This window comes from Alosa pseudoharengus, unplaced genomic scaffold (assembly GCF_046254945.1).
Source record: "Alosa pseudoharengus isolate Yale_2024_CS ecotype anadromous, Long Island Sound unplaced genomic scaffold, YU_APseudo_1.1 YU_APseudo_1.1_scf_3, whole genome shotgun sequence".
Lineage (NCBI taxonomy): Eukaryota > Metazoa > Chordata > Actinopteri > Clupeiformes > Clupeidae > Alosa > Alosa pseudoharengus.
Window position 1 is genome coordinate 26,943,535 of NW_027468718.1, and position 16,460 is coordinate 26,959,994.

Below are 16,460 nucleotides of genomic sequence, written 5' to 3' on the forward strand. Positions count from 1 at the left end.
TCACAAACACACATGATGCCTCATTTCATACTTAAAAAATACACAGTTCTGGTAAAAGGTCCAGCACACAGAATGGGCATATACATTGAGGAGCAATTTTCTGAATTTGACAAAAAGTGCATTAGATTAGATCAGTGGTTCTCAGTGTGGGGTTTAAGTATAATTTTATATGACAAAGTTGAGGTTTATCATTTTAAAAATGTATCTACAGTCTACAGATGACACCCCTTTTCACCCATAAAACAAGCAAATGGTGTCTATTTGCTCCCACCCACATTTACCCACCAACATTTTGCTTGAAAAACTTTACTCAGGTCATGAAGAACCATTCCTACTGCTGCTTAGCTTTGTTTATTTGTCACCGAGATAGCTGATGAATGTGTAGACATTTTTGAGTCAGTCCATGTCGACAAGTGATGCAAAATCCAAAATGGATGAAAGACCAAGTTACCCACCTGCCAGAAAACACAGGATAGTGGACCTGGCCACAATTTCAGAGAATACAAATGGCATGCTTGCAGTAATTGTTATGGTGTAGTCAGAACTAAAGGAGCATCTTCTTTGGGATGAATAAGAAATGGTGCTTCTTTTTAGATCAAAACAAAGACAAATTTACTCCATAGTCAACTGTTTCCCCCTCATCCTTACATAAACAGATCTAAGTAGGCATTAAGTCAAGTCAAGTCAGTTTTATTTAGTATAGCGCATTAACAAAACATCAGCAATGGCGTGTTCTCATAAATCCTGGCCTTGTACACCATATGCTGCCATACGTTTAAAAACAAAACATCATGATGACTGATACCCATCAGTGTAACTTTTTTTTCTGGTAGAATCACTACAAAACACAGAAAGAGATCAGTCATACTGTCTTTCTCATGGCCATTTGATGCAGTGTTACGTCTGTTCTATCATTTACAGTTGCCTGTTTTCATTGATCCTATGACACATTATATGTAATTTCCATTATATGTCACAGTTTCTGTGAAACCTTGAAGTGCAGTATCAAGATTGAGCGAATGAAAGAAAAACTAGTTGTTTTTTCAATGATGCTTTAAGCACTATACAATACTTTTAATGGCTATGTCAAAGTTAATTCAAAGCCGAAAGGCCTAAAGAAATCACAGGTGTGTTATATATTTTCTAGGTCACATCAGAGTTGTGTTGTTGCATGGCATCTTTTCACACTCAGTGCTTACGTGTCTGTTTACTTTACACCATCAACCCTTGATACGCAGTGTGGTCCCCATCAATGGCAATCGCTTATGCGCTCCACCAAGTTTCCACCACTCACACGCACTGTTTGAAGTGGAGGAGAAACCGTTAAGCAACCCCTCCCTCTCCAACCCCCTCTTCTCCCCAGGTTACTCTCTCTCGCTCTCTCTGTCTCTCTCTCGCTCTCTCTGTGTCTCTCTCTCTTTATTCCATGGCTTCAGCTAAAACAGCAGACCACTTGTGTTTGGGGTTTCCATTACCATTCCCCCCCCCCCCCCGCCCCTGTGTCATCAGTCAAAGGCCTCTGTGATGACATTAATGAAAACTGACAAATACACTGATTAAGGCCATCTTTAAGTTAACATCTTCAAATCAAGCTGTTGGTATATGTACACATTTGCAAAGTAATTCATTTTGCTGGAAAAAAATATCATTAGCAACTGTTTTATGACATCGGTCCAGCTGTATCAAAACTGAATTATATTGAGAAACAGATGAATGGTAGTGTGGGTATCATCTTTGTTGCGATATCATTTCTGCTAGGGACGTCGTAATGGAGTGACGTGTTGCCTCCTCATTTGCCTAAAGTTGAAAGCTGAAGTTGGCTGGATTGAGAGGCATAGCTCCACATTAAGGGAAGGGAAAAGGGGGAAAGGTTCTATTGCTTCCTTCCATTATCACTTATCTGGAGTGCCTGGGTTGCTGTTTCTGTCACAGAATGATGTTGGTTCTGACCATGGGCGTAGGAAGAATAATGTGGGTGGGACATTTTAGCGTGGGTCTGGGGTTCCTCCCCCATAATGTTTTCAACTGAGTAGATGTAATTTCCAGTATTCTGGTGCATTTGAACAGGTGCCCTACTGCAGAAGGGCAATAGGTTACCTAATTTCATTCCGCCATACATCCCTCATGCATAAGGGAACATATTGGCTGAGTTGAGCTTTCTTTCCAGAGTAACAGAACTCATGCTGCATTTGGGTTTAATCTTAAGACAAAGCCACTGTTGTTTTCCTGTACTGTTGTCCAAAATGCTTTTTATTTAAAAAAGCTGAGTTCACTTGTTTTTAAAGGTTGAAGTCATGATATAGCCATTAAAATAAAGGCCTTGTTTATATTTTTCAAAAGATGAGTGCCTCGGATTCTCTTTTTCCTTTACATGCTGTTGTTCTGTTCAACTGAAGTATCCACTTGTTTTGCCCCATAATAGACAGGCTATCATCTCTATCCTGGCAGTTAAACATCCACATCAGCCCCCCTACCACAAATGCTAATTTATCCTGTCGCCACTGAGCCCAGGTGACCACCGGCATCACACTATCTGACAATATTTTCCTTAGTCACCGAGAGCCAGCCAACCACAGAGCACTCCCTGAGTGACAAAACACGGGCATCCCAATGATTGGCCGCATGACAGCAATGGACAGGCGATTACAGCTCTGCCTCAAACCTCAACAGTGAATGGGTACTTTGGTGACACCCTAATGGATATCATTATATGTTTCTGTGTTTATACATGTGCGTGTGTGCGTGTGTGTGTGTGTGTGTGTGTGTGTGTGTGTGTGTGTGTGTGAGAGAGAGAGAGAGAGAGAGAGAGAGAGAGTATACATGGATGGATTGTAAAATCAAGCACCCTGGGCACAAGAGCCTCTTGGCCCCCCAACTTGATGCAAACTGCAGCAAGTGACTTTAACTACCCTGTGTACATACTTGTAGGACCAGGCACACTTCCACCATTAGAGATTAGAGATTTGAACGAAATCTAGTTTGGTTCTTAACGGGGCTTTTACTGCCTGAAATATCCGATTTTGTTTACCACGCTCGGAGGTTAGTGCTGGGCTGGTGGGTGCTTATTCCCAACCTTTCTCATGCACATGAACGGTTAGCCCGAGAATTCTCGTCAGCAAATCAAAATTCCACTGGAGCTCCAAGCGGATTTGTACACGCAGCCTTACAACACTGTTTACAGCTCTTCGAGTCACAGTAAAATGTAATTTTTGGTACATAGCTAATTTAGAGAAACTTATGCTGTGGGTGCTTGCGTTTCTTTAGGAATCCGCCGTCTTGTATGTCATATATGTTGGATTTTGTACTAAGCACTAAAACAAGTTGGATAGGTTGGATACTTGGATAGGCCCTCTCCTCTTTAGCCCAGATAAGCCCATGATTTCCAAAAAGAATGGCAAATTTTGATTGGTCTAACCACAGGACCTTTTTTCATGTCACCTCAGTTCACAATTTTGGCTTCAGTTTTTTAATTGAGTATCAAACTATGCACAGTGGTTATCAGAGGTTTTCCTGAGCCCATACAATGACAGGTCTGTGTTGGTGCAGTGCCATCTGAGGTCCAAAAGACCACAGCCATCCAATTCATTTTTCATCTCTTTCCCTTGTTTGCAAAGATTTCTCTGGATCCTCTGAATGTTTTGATAATATTATGTCCTGTAAATGATTAACTTCTAGCCTAGAAATCTAGACGCACCCTAGCAGCAGCAAATGTAATTTGCAGCCAAGGTAGTCTAGCAACTCTCCATTGGAAAAATGAAACTTCTATTAGGCCAATCACATCGTGTATAGAGTCGGCAACGGTTCTGTGTGAATTTCCTGCTACTTGAAAACAAAGAAGATGGATGCTGCTGCTGGCGAACAGCGGCCTTTGAATCGTGACTCGAGTTAAGATTTTTTTAAATTGGCAAAAGTTTGATCAACTAGCCAACTAGCTCCACTGGTGGGAAAATGCATGGGACTCATGAGTTGTAGCGCTATTCTATTTTGTGAAGAGGAAATTTGAAAGACAACCGTTTATCCCACCCCTCGGATTGAGCTGTGCCAATGGTAAGTTCCCAGACCCTACATCTTGATGTGGGTCTGGCTCGTCAGGCTAATGAACTCCCCAAATACTTCACCATCTTAAGCTTAATGCATCTTAAGAAGCATTACATTTACATTGTTTCATCATTTGTGCACACAGGTTTACACAGAGTGATGAATACCCCTACATCTTTACTTCTAAGAGACCCTGCCTCTCTGGGATGCTCTTTTTCATACTCAATTGTGTTACCAGTTACCGTAATTAGTTGTGAAATATTCCTCCTTTTGTTTTCTTTATCATTACAGAACTTTTCCAGCTTTTTGATAACCCCTCCCAACTTTTTTTAAACATGTTGCTGGTATCAAATAAAAAAGTAACATACATTTTCCATGAAATAGTCAAATTTCCATTTTCAACATTTGATATGTCGTCTGTGTCCTTTTTGCAAGTAAATATGAGTTTAAGAGATTTGCAGATTATTACATTCAGTTTTATTCACATTTTACATCCCAACCTTTTCTGTTTTGGGGTTGTATAATAATCAGACATTCAGACTGGGGGTCCATGTGTCCCTTTGTGAATTGGTATAGGGGCCTTATAGGGTCTATCAATAGTTAACCTAGGAGTCTGTGGGGCTTACTCCATGCAGGTTGTCCCAGTCATCTCTGGCCTCCTGAGTGTGTGTGTGTGTGTGTATGTGTGAATGTGTGTAATGCCAGTTGCAGCACCCCCCATGGATAGCATTCATGAAATGTGGCATTTGTTGTGTAAGCACCCAACATTTGGTGTAAGCATACCAAATCATAATGCCTGAAGCACCTCTTTAGATAGAGAAATAGAAATATCCTAGAGACAGAATTTCACAAAACTTGCATCTAGTGGTTGTTGTAATGAAATGTGTGAAATTTTGTGCGGTTCACACCTTCTCACCTCAAGATATTGGCAACTGAAGTGCCTAATTATTGCATTTACATTTTTCACTAAGTGCTACACCATAAATGGGTAGTTATTGGCTAAGTTGACGTGACTCTTTGGGCCCTAATTTAAATGTTAGGCAAAGTGTGAAATCTAAAGTCTAACTAAAGTTTGCTCAATAACTACACAAAATTTGTTTGCCAATGAGAAAGATCCTAAGCACAAACATTGGTGTGTCAGCTAAAGATGTCTCATGCCAGATGATGCCATTAGATGTCTCACGCCAGATGATGCCGTTAGTTCAGCTAAAGATGTCTCACGCCAGATGATGCCATTAGTTCAGCTAAAGATGTCTCACGCCAGATGATGCCGTTAGTTCAGCTAAAGATGTCTCACGCCAGATGATGCCGTTAGTTCAGCTAAAGATGTCTCACGCCAGATGATGCCTTTAGTTCAGCCAAAGATGTCTCACGCCAGATGATATTGTTAGTTCAGGCACGAGAACTCTGCACATTTGCCCAGCATTCAAATTAGGGCCCCATGAGCACACGCACCACAAACAAGCGTTTACACATTCTATTCCCTATCAGCCTATGAGGGTTCATGACCACCAATGTGCTAGCACTGATGGAGGTCATAATGATGGAGGAGTAAATATTCCATAGAAGACAATATTGGCACTCATTTCATAAAAACATCAAATTAATTTAAATACGTCATGAGAAATTACTGTCTCTTTTTCATGGATTCTATTATTTTAATTAAGGCTCAGACATCACAGGGGGTTGTTTGCCATGCTTTTAATGTTTTTCATTTAGAACAAAAAGCTTGTTATAGCTTGTAATCATATAAATCTCAATGACGTTATCCATTTAGAAGAAAAAGAAGAACGTATATCTAAAATGTCTGAATCACTTCTCCATTTTCTTTGTTTTAAGATGGCTGTCTAAAAATAATAATTGGATTATATTAATTTGAGTTTAAATTTTTTAAACAGTTACAATGCTGCAGCTTCTGAGATATAGTTTACTCAACCTTGCCAACTGTATGGTCTTGCAAACCCTCTGAAGATTTTACGTGAAACCCCTCCAAACACAGCATACTGTATAAAAGTATTTCATTTTTACTTTTTGAAATAATGCTTTGCAACAAAAGGATGCATGGTAAAGTAAAGGAGCTGTTGCTATCAGTAACCAGGATACTTTGCACATTGTGGTAACATGCAACTAAGAGACAACAATTAGAAAAATAGAAAAGGTCAAAACCACCAAAACCATCATCCTCATGAGCAAAGGAGCTTCCTCTCATAACACTCTTCCATGCATATGAAAAACAGGATGCGTCACTAACACTTTCTGCTCAAAAGCAAGAGAACGGCTACTGAAAACCTCAAGTGAAAACGATGGCAACCACCTTTGGGTCAGAGCACTTGGTGCTGGATATTTTGTGCAACATTTGCGAAGGATGGAGGACGTTGGCACTCAGTGAACATGCAAGCATGCAGATCAAGCTACAGCTGTCAGTGCAGCCCGTGACTGCACTGCACTTTTTTTGACAGGAAATGTTTTCATCGCAAAGATGGGAAATAACCCAAAATGTTTTGAAGGAGAGTGCCATTTCCTCCTGAAAGACTAACCAATATCTTGAGCTAATAAGAATGAAAGTTTACACTTGTTCTGATATTTCAATCTCGATTTACATTTATTTTCCCACAGAAAGCATCTAATTCACAGACAGCTTTTGAGGGAATTTCTCATTCATTGAAATTAATAAAACGTGTGATGTTAAACACATGATATCTGCACATGTCAAAGATATTTATTTCCTTTTTGTATTTGGGTGTAGAGCTGGTTACAAAATGAGCAAATGAGCAAAATAACTAAACTGTTGGAACACATCACTACCTCTGTCCACAAGGAGATGGATCACTTTTGACGCCACAAAGTGAATGTTTGTTCTGTTGCTACTGCCACAGCTACACATAACATCTTCACAATAATTTGTTTAAAAACAACAACAACAACAACTATTGTTATCATCACTGTCACCATCATCAAGAGGATAAGGAATGCATTCCATGTGATGCTGACACTGCTAGATGGCAGTGTTGGACCTTTCAAGACACTGACCACTATCCACCCAAGATCCACTCCACACTGGTTGGCATTTGTTTTTTCCATGTTTCAGTCATACCCGACACAATGACTGAGCAGTGAGTCAGTTTTGAGAATGTGAGTGAGAGGGCACAGAGTTCACGCAGGTAATCTGACTGTAAATCGATTCACGTCATCAGTTATAGTAATCTTTAAGCACACTGTAAACAGACAGTCAGTGGCAGTGTTTGACACAATGTTAAAGATGAAATGCTTGCAAACTACTCCTCTCTAGTCATTCTAATCCAACCGATATTTCTACTTCCAGCAATACAATTTGGCTGTATTATTCCCCCACTGATGTTCCATTTCTCCTTCATGTATGCCAAACACATTAAAATTCTGAAATGGCTGTAGCGCAGCCTAGAAGCAAGACTGTTTTCGCCATGACTCTGGGTGAGCCCTGATGAATGGGGTCCTTATGCATGCTGATGAAGCAGGTCCCTCTCTCTCATCAGAGGCGAGACTTATAGAGGCGTGCGAAGGCATTCATCCTCACGCCACTGCATATCTTAATCAGACACAAGATGGAGGGAGAGATGGGGGTGGGGGCTGCATTGTATTTCACAGCTTGAGAGATATTGGGGACAAGAGTTATTCACGTTGCCTGATGAGTCTGGGCCGAGACATGTATGTTTGCTGTCCTCCCACACCACCAACATTAGACAGGCTGCTATGCAAATGTTTGCTGGTGTATACAACTGCACTTTGGGGGCTTTTTGCCATGTACTGTATTAATATGTCCCTGTTTAGTTGAAGACCGTAATTAAGGCTGTGCGATCAGACTAAGAGTGAAGATCATCTATTTTGTTTTTTTCTATCTATCCCATCTCACAAAGAAAGCAAGTATATGTGACATTGACATGGTGTGTCATTCCTTTAGAAAGTGGCCACCAATTTTTCTTGGCGACCTTATTCTTTGAGATAATGAGGTAATCAAGACAAAGACTGCCACAGACATACAAACAAACACACACACACACACACACACACACACACACACAAATGCACTCCTCTTGTTGTGTATCACATTCTCGCCATCAGTACTCATATGTCTCATATCTAGCTAAATAGTATTTCCTCAACCATTCATTCCTTAAAGTGGTGGTTCAGGATTTTGGACATAGGACCTCATTTCCAAGTAAGCAAGTAGGATATTTATCAGTGGAGACCGTTTTCAACACGTTTCATCCAGTCCTTCTAATTGCAGAGTTCGCAGGTCAACGGTATGTGTTAGCCTGCCACTAAAAACAGTCTTACCCACTCCAAAGTACACCCGAGGCAAATTCCAGACAATCGATGTAAATGTCTGTGTTGATAGAATAGTGTAAGAAATACAACTACCCTCGCATCGCGTTGCAATAGTTATACTTTGTTCCCAGTGAGCTGCCTGCATCAACAGTGGCGCTCGGGGAGCAGTGAGGTCTATTCGCTGTTTACCCAATATTGATAATCCTGACAGCCTCCTACAAAACTTTATGCGGAAATAGATGTGCACTGGCAGCAAAGTAAGAATTCTATTGATGAACGGCATCTTCCAAGGGCAGCTCCTCTAATGAAGGGCAAACCATTCTCATTCATTTCCAGTCTGTCCAGGAAATTTGTCACTCAGGAGATTGCTCCTTTTTTATTGCATTCCCCTGTAATGACTATGTTTAAAACAGAATCTCTGGGGTAGGGTCTGGGTTTTGGGCGACCAAGGTGGGATTCATGACCTGATTGTGTGAACGTGAGCACACCTCCAACTCTTATAGAAACTCATCAACCCCTCATCTCCCACTGCAACTGAGGAACTCTGCCTTCGCCGCCGTTATCAGTCACTCCATGGAGAGCAGATGGCAATATCCTGACAACAACAGTGTCATCTTGTTTCTGGCTGAAACATAATCTCTGCTGTCCAAGGCTTCAGGGAAACTTTGAGAGCTTACAGGCCTTAGTACCTGCCAAAAGACATTTCCCAAATGGGTATGGCTACCATGGCTTGTTCCAAGAGCAGCCAACTTTGGAAGAGATGAGGCTTGGATTTGATCCTGATGTGGCACGGGCCCACTGGAATAAATCAGAACAGGCCTGGACTGGAATCAGTTTCCATCTCTAATGTCAATCTTAGTTGACGTTGTTCCTGGCCATACTAAATGAGGTAGGTAGGCGGGTAGGTATAAAACAGTGTATTGAAGCATTGAAGAGGATCTGAATTAACTACAATTATTCAGAGGTATAGCTTCTAATACAGAGGATGATAGCTTCTCAAAGTATGACATATTGCATCAGAAGATGTGTTTGTAATTTGTTTCTCTTTCCTGTGATCTCACGGTAGGTGTTAGTGTTCTTTATGATGCCAATTCTATTTCAACTCAATTTCATGAAATGACTGTCACGCCATTCATTCATATACAAAACACATACAGTAGAAGGTCAGTCAAACTGATACACTGATAGACAGAGGAATGTCTAACATTTCCATGCTCTTTTTTGAAGTCAGTCTATAATAAAGTGAAAAAAGCACTTACCCATACTCAGTTGTTAAAAGAGAGCGGGCTTTAATAAAATCTCATTTGTCACATACTGTGACACTGAGCCCACACAAACCCAAGGACACCTTGCTCCATTTGTTTGCCCAGCAGCATTGTGAATTAGATTTGTTACAGGCCATGTCATCCCCAGATGACCTCAACACTTCTTCTTTCACTAGAGAATGAAATTAGGTGCTCTGTTAAATGAATATCCATTGTGTTTTGCGGAAATAATTTTGGATGACTGCTTTTCCAGCCAGCTGTTCATAATGTGTGCTTGATGTTGACTCAATCTGAGTTTAAATGTGACAGCACCTGTGGTCGTAATAGTTTTGTTCATATTTAAGATGAGCTTGAGACGCATGGTTACTGGAAATCCTGCAGGGAAATGAGAGGGTAACACTTTTCAAAGAAGTACTGTAGGCACGCGGTGTTTCTGGAAGGTGGGTGCATTTGTCTAGCCATGGAGATAAGAGAGAGGGTTGGGTTTTCAGTTGGTATAGACTTGAGTCATCATGTGCCTCCTACACTAAGGTTATCTCTTACCATCTCCAGCAAAGATTTTTGATTGAAAGTACGGTACTGGAGAAATGAAAAGTGTACACATCTTCTGATGCAATACTTTAAATACTTACAATATGATTAAATGGCAATGATACAGGTCCAGTTTTAAAAAAACATTTTTTTTAATATATAATAGCCCTGATCTGCACAGCATATGCTTTGAACTTAAGTGTGATTTACAAATGAAAACAAACATGATTGACAAAGCGTTGTACAAAAAGTTATATTGGAGTTGAGTTTTGTGAGTAGTTCACAGTATCTTCAAAATTATTTGGGTAGCATAGGTCATTCAAAGGAGATAAAACAGGCACTTTGTTTTTACTACAATACAAATTAGTTTGTTACTGTTAATTAGAGAAACAAGCATGATATTGTAGTTACCATCCTGACTTAATAATTATGAATTAATTATGGATTGGAGAAGGCCCGTGTTATAGCTTTTATTAAACACAAGTAATGTTTGATTATATTTTTTTCTAGTAGGCTACTTCAATTTTTATCAAAACATTGATGTTTAGTTGCCAGCCATCATAAGTTTTAATTAAGCATAATTGTATGTTTTTGTTCAAATGGTTGAAATTATGAATGAACAGTAGTTTCAGTAAAATATAATGTTGAGTCAAAAGACCCCAAAGCCCTCTGCAGCAGTGCACGAAGTTGAGTGCACATGCTGAACACCTGCCGTCTGTACACAGACCACGGTGCTCCAAACCACAGCTTTGTGTTCCAACACACCCCTCGACAACAGACACCATCCAGCCCCCATTTCTTTTTTTTAAAGAAAAAAGTTAAACCCATGCAACCAAACAAGATCCGTGGGCAGTTGAGAAACCTGTGTCCTTTGCTCTGGAGTTTTGGCAGGTTTTAACCTCACACCTGTCTGGGTGCCGTGTGGGAGGTGAGCTTACCGAAAGAGACGTGACGGGCAGATGGGATATGATGTGTTATTCACGGAGTTACAGCAGCTCCAGTAAAGCACAAAAGCGCGGCGAAAAGTCCTTCAACTCCGAGTGTCATGCTTGATTCATAAGGTGAAGAGCAGCTTTCCCATCAGCAATGATAGTTCAACAGGAAAGAATATGTCGTAAGTTTGACATCAAGATTATCAGGCATTACTGAAAACTCCTGTATTATAGGTTATGTAAGAACAAACACAAATCTCATTGTAAAAAGTTAGAAAGAAATACAAACATGGCTTGATTAGGATTCCACATCCATTTGCCAATCAAGTACTGTGTCTGCTCATCAGTGCCTGTTGGCAATGAAACTAATTCCACTCAAAATCATCTCATCTTTGTGGTTGATAAAAGCAACGGCACGTGAGACTTGGCAGAGGTAGCATAAGGGTAACATTTTTCTGTAAGTATGGCTGGCCTGTTCTTGGTATGAGTCACAGCTCTGACAGTCACATGGAGATCAGTGAGGCAACCACATTGGGGTGATCATAACACCCTAGGTTGCACCCTGGGTGCACATCTGTTCTGGATTAGAGCATTTGCATTTGCCTGTGTCCACCTTGTACAATTTAAAAACAACCATACAATTTGTTGTTTGGCCAAATTCATATTACATTTGTATGATTTGTATGTTTAGGGCACACTTTTCCGTTCCACTTGCACTACCACTGACGTGAGGTGTGCATGTATGACAGGGATTATATAACTACTGTAACACATTCCAGTAACTTACCTCTGTGGCTTTCTTGACTGGATAAAACATATGAATCATTATGAGATCTTTCCGACTCAAAAGGGGAGAAAAATAACACTTGACTGATATAAGATACATCTGGAAAGAAATCTGCTATCTATTGATGTCAAACATGTGTAACGAAATTAAAGCAACACCAAAGAATTTTTCCTCTGTCACACGCACCATTTGTTTATCCAGCACCGGCTTTGCAAATAACAATGTCCACAGCCAAGGTAGAACATATTGCATGATTTTATGAAAGTATGATGTATTGCGACATCAGATGCAAGTCAAATTTTAGTTTCTTATGTCTCATTCCATCGAACTACAGATCCGCTACCCGATCCGGCAAACTTACATAGTGCGGTTATAGTCAATAGAGGGCTGCGAAGCGAATGCAGAAAGTGCTGTTCACCCTGTTATGAGTTGATGAACCACAGAAACGATTTTGGAAACATTTTAAGGTACAAAAAACTTTGGTGTTGCTTTAAGATTTATATTAATTTGTAAATTTGTTAAAGCAGGTCTGATCTATTTGAGATTCTCTTGGTGTTGCAAGAGAAAAACAAACCAGACGTCAACCCTCCCAGTCCCAACACACAAAGAGGCAGCTTCCAAAACAAAAGGCTTCACTTCAGGGCATTTTTCAACAACTACTCTGTAAAGAAAACGTGCTTTCGTGGTTTCATTTATCTGGGGCGTCAGCTTAACTTTGTTGCTAATGAAAGCTTTACCTTATACTTCAGAATGGGACAACAATCTACCATTTCCTTTTGCAGTTGTGCATGCAGTCTCCTTGCATCTCTGTAAATGTCACTGGTTAAACAGTAGACACACAAAGGCCTCACCACATTAATGCAGTCTTTCTCCACACCTCTGTCACTCCCCTCACATACTGTAGAATGAGGTGCTCGAACTTACTAGCTGCGTGTTACTATCTATGTGTTTGATAAGGAGAGGACCTGGTGTGTCTTAGTAAACACTTAGAGGATGTAAATGTGAATAATTCAAAAGAGGGTCAATCAGTCCACTATGCATCACAGGTTTTTCCATGCCATGTCAAGTTTTTCAACAATGACAACAGTAGCAGGGGGTTCAATCCACGGCATTCAAACACACTTTTTCAGCATGCTACTGTACACTACTATACATCACTGAACAATTTCATACATACAGCTAAATGTAATGTAAAATACCTGGCCACTGCATATTAAAGTGTTAACAATTAGCTGTCTTTATTTAATTATTCAAGGACACCTGCAGGGTGACAATACTAGATGCATTAGAGCTAATGACTGAGCACAGTTCACAGCCCCTGCCTACTGGAGACGTCTTCTGTACCGAGATCAGTCAATCATAATGACTTGCATGCTAAGCAGTATGCAGTATGATAGCTGTTCAGTCTTATCAATGTAGATTTTCATGCTTACAGGCAAGTATATAGCATACTCCAGTATCCAGCGACTATCTAAGTGAACAGTGGTGATATAGAAATTGTTCTCTATAGTTTGTACACATGCAAAACCTGCTTGTTGTGTGGTGATTTAATATGCATACACACACATACACACACACATACACTGCCCATACAAAGGAAAAGGAGTGATGTTTTTCTGAAGCAATGCCATCTGCTGGTTGATTACGTTTGTTGTTGTTGTTGTTGTTGATGTGAGTCTTGATGCTTGATCATGCACTGCTTTTTTAGAGTGAGTGAATTGTGCACGGGCAGTTGAAATGAACGGCTGGAATGAGTTTTCTACCATCTTTAGTGAGGCCCTGTCTTTGGTCTTGCATAGATCTTATCTATCTCTTAGGTTTTACACACCTCTTTGCACACACTCAAAACACACAAAAATGTTACTCAGAAGAAATGTCACACAAAAAAATATCTTAATAAGTTGTAGCTACAGTACTAGCTGTTAAACAAACAGTGGGCATAATACCACTGTAAGCCAAAGGCATAGTATAGTATAGTATAGTATAGTATAGTATAGAAAATACTCTGTTTGTTACACTCTCTAACCATGTTTTAAAGAGACACCAGGCAAGCCTGATGCTTTTTTTCTACAAAACTCCCCCTCGCTCGGTCTGAAGCTCTTTTCCTTTTCTTTGCGTCTTCCGTCAAAGGTTTTCGCTGCTTCTTCGCCGGCTCTGCCATTATACACACGTTTGCAACAATCTCTAGCGTTTCGTTAGCCTGCCTCTGTGCTGTAAACTGATCCTGCTTCGGTCGGCGGGTAGGATACACCGAACTTGCAAGTGGGATATTCTTCCTACAGGCAGTAGGAGCAGGCGAGAGAGCCTTCATTTGCCCCGTAATGAGTCATTTAACCATATACCGACTTACGAAGATGATTAATTAACACGAAAATGTTGCCTGGTGTCCCTTTAAAGTGCTAAAACATTACTTTACTAGTCATCGTTCATTCCATTCTGCAGCATTTTCATCAGGTTGTTATCTCGTGCACTTACTATATGACTGCCTTGAAAGAGTGAAAGTACATTACATAGCCTACATGCATTTAATGTACACACAATGCACACATCACAGAGTAGATCACAAGCCTAAAAACAAGGAAATAGACAAATTCGCATACAACCGTTAATATGTTTGCTGTGCTTGCACTTCTCATAACTGAAAACTAATCAGAAACTGAAAACTGAAAATGTTCAACTCATTTTTTTAACTCATCTTAAAATGTTTGTGACCAGAAACAACTGGCCATCATTCGCTAATATGGTGGGGGAAAAACAGCTACAATACTCCCACACAGAGTCAGACTCGTGTTTCATAGAACAAATCGACTGTGGTTAACTGAATAAATCTACGGTACTGTGGTTACTCATTAACTGGAAGATGAAGTGTCAGTGACAGAATCAGTTGAACTAGGCTACTCCTTTACCATCATATCTGACAAAATACATTCACATTCTTACCACTGATTTAATAAGTGAAGAGGTATCAAAACCTTTAACTGTACTGCTTTCACATTTCCCATTGCCATTTTGCTTGATAGTTCGGCAAAAAAGTAATTTCTTGATCCCATCATATGATCTAATAATAAACCCCTTGAATCTTCTGAATTCACCACACTGTGCATCATAAATATGTGCAGAAGTGACATATCCCTTTATTCCTGATATCTGGGTCAATCTCCATTTAAACTACCTCATTTAACCACAATAGAAGTAATTGAATTTTTAATAAACGTTTTTCAAGGCCTTGCTGTCCTCCCAGCAAGTCCCGCATTAGAAAAAGGCTGACTAATCTACTGTGTAGGGCAGTGATACCCAAAAAATGTCTTATGTGATTAAATGGCAGGCTGAGCTGTCACTTTATCCTGTCTATCACTGTATCATGGCCTTATAAGATCTCACAGATAATCAACAGCTTCAGGGTTGTGAATGGAGAAGGCTCTCAGGCATGTCCGAGAGAGGGAGAAAAAAGAACAGTATCACAACAAAGAAAATTCCCTCCATCACCCACAGTCGCTTTGGAGATAGCCACCTGAGCAGAGTGCAAGAGCTAATGGTCTGTTCCCGCCATGCTCAAACCAATTAGCCCCCACTGACCACTGGAGATGGTGTCTGCTCTGTGGCAGTCTGCTTGCCCACTCACCTTATCTGCGCGGCCGGAGCCTCCGCCTGCCTTAGGGATTCCGATGAGCTGAGTGACGGCGACCGATGCAATCTGCCTCAGCCTCCGCTTTGGAGACGAAGGGTCAATTAGTGAGGCCACCAGCCGAGGCTGTGAGAGTGGGAACATCTCCACCTTCTCTGCTAGAGAGCACCATACTGAAAGCTACTGGAGACACTCAAACATGCGGTTAAAGCACACAACGTCAGATGTTAGAGAGCAAGGTAGCTATTGTAAAAAAATATGCAATACAAATGACTCAACACAACATGACAAATACTCTCTGGGTTTCTTTACAAAGTTAGATGTTTTTTAAATGTCAAAAATAAATGAAATTGCACAAATTAATTAAGATGTGTAGAACACTAGACTCAATGAGACTCAAGTAGTCCATGAAAGTGAGCAAAGCTGAGTGGTAAAGAGACTATAGCAATATAATGAAAAGATGAAAAGGTCTGGTATAATCACACTGATGTCCAATATCTTATTAAACAGTCACTCTGATATAAGCAGGATTTGTGATTACCATCACAGTTTTAGGAATCTACACGATGGTCTTATTCCTTAGATTTAATTAATTTAGAGGTAGTAAAGATATTCTCAAACATTTTAAGTTGGGTACAGATTATATGGTACATACATCTTTCAAGAGCCTATAACTGTATTATTTATAAAAGCCACCTAATAGATAGATAGATAGATAGATAGATACTTTATTGATCCCCAAGAGGAAATTCAACAGGACTGTTATAATGAGGACTGTTATCTTTTAATCTTTTCTTGATTGTTGTCCATCGGTCACCAAAAAGAGCCGTTAGTCCAGAGATCTGAACTTTCTATCATTACTCCATAGCCTGAGAGTACTTAGATAGGTATGCACTGGGGATCTGAGCTAAGATACAGGGGGAAAGGAAGTGGGAAGGGGGTGAAGCAATAGACAGAGGAAGAGAAGGAAACTGGGG

General features: G+C 40.3%; 1 protein-coding gene across 1 annotated transcript in view; it reads right to left on the reverse strand.

Annotated features, from left to right (window-relative positions):
• Window positions 1-11,375, reverse strand: part of ikzf2 (IKAROS family zinc finger 2) — a 35,068-nt gene extending 23,693 nt beyond the window's left edge. Inside the window, exon 1 of the mRNA XM_076263764.1 lies at window positions 11,078-11,375. The gene's annotated coding sequence lies outside the window, so the exon portion shown is untranslated. The remainder of the gene's footprint in view (window positions 1-11,077) is intronic.
• Window positions 11,376-16,460: the final 5,085 nt, after the last annotated feature.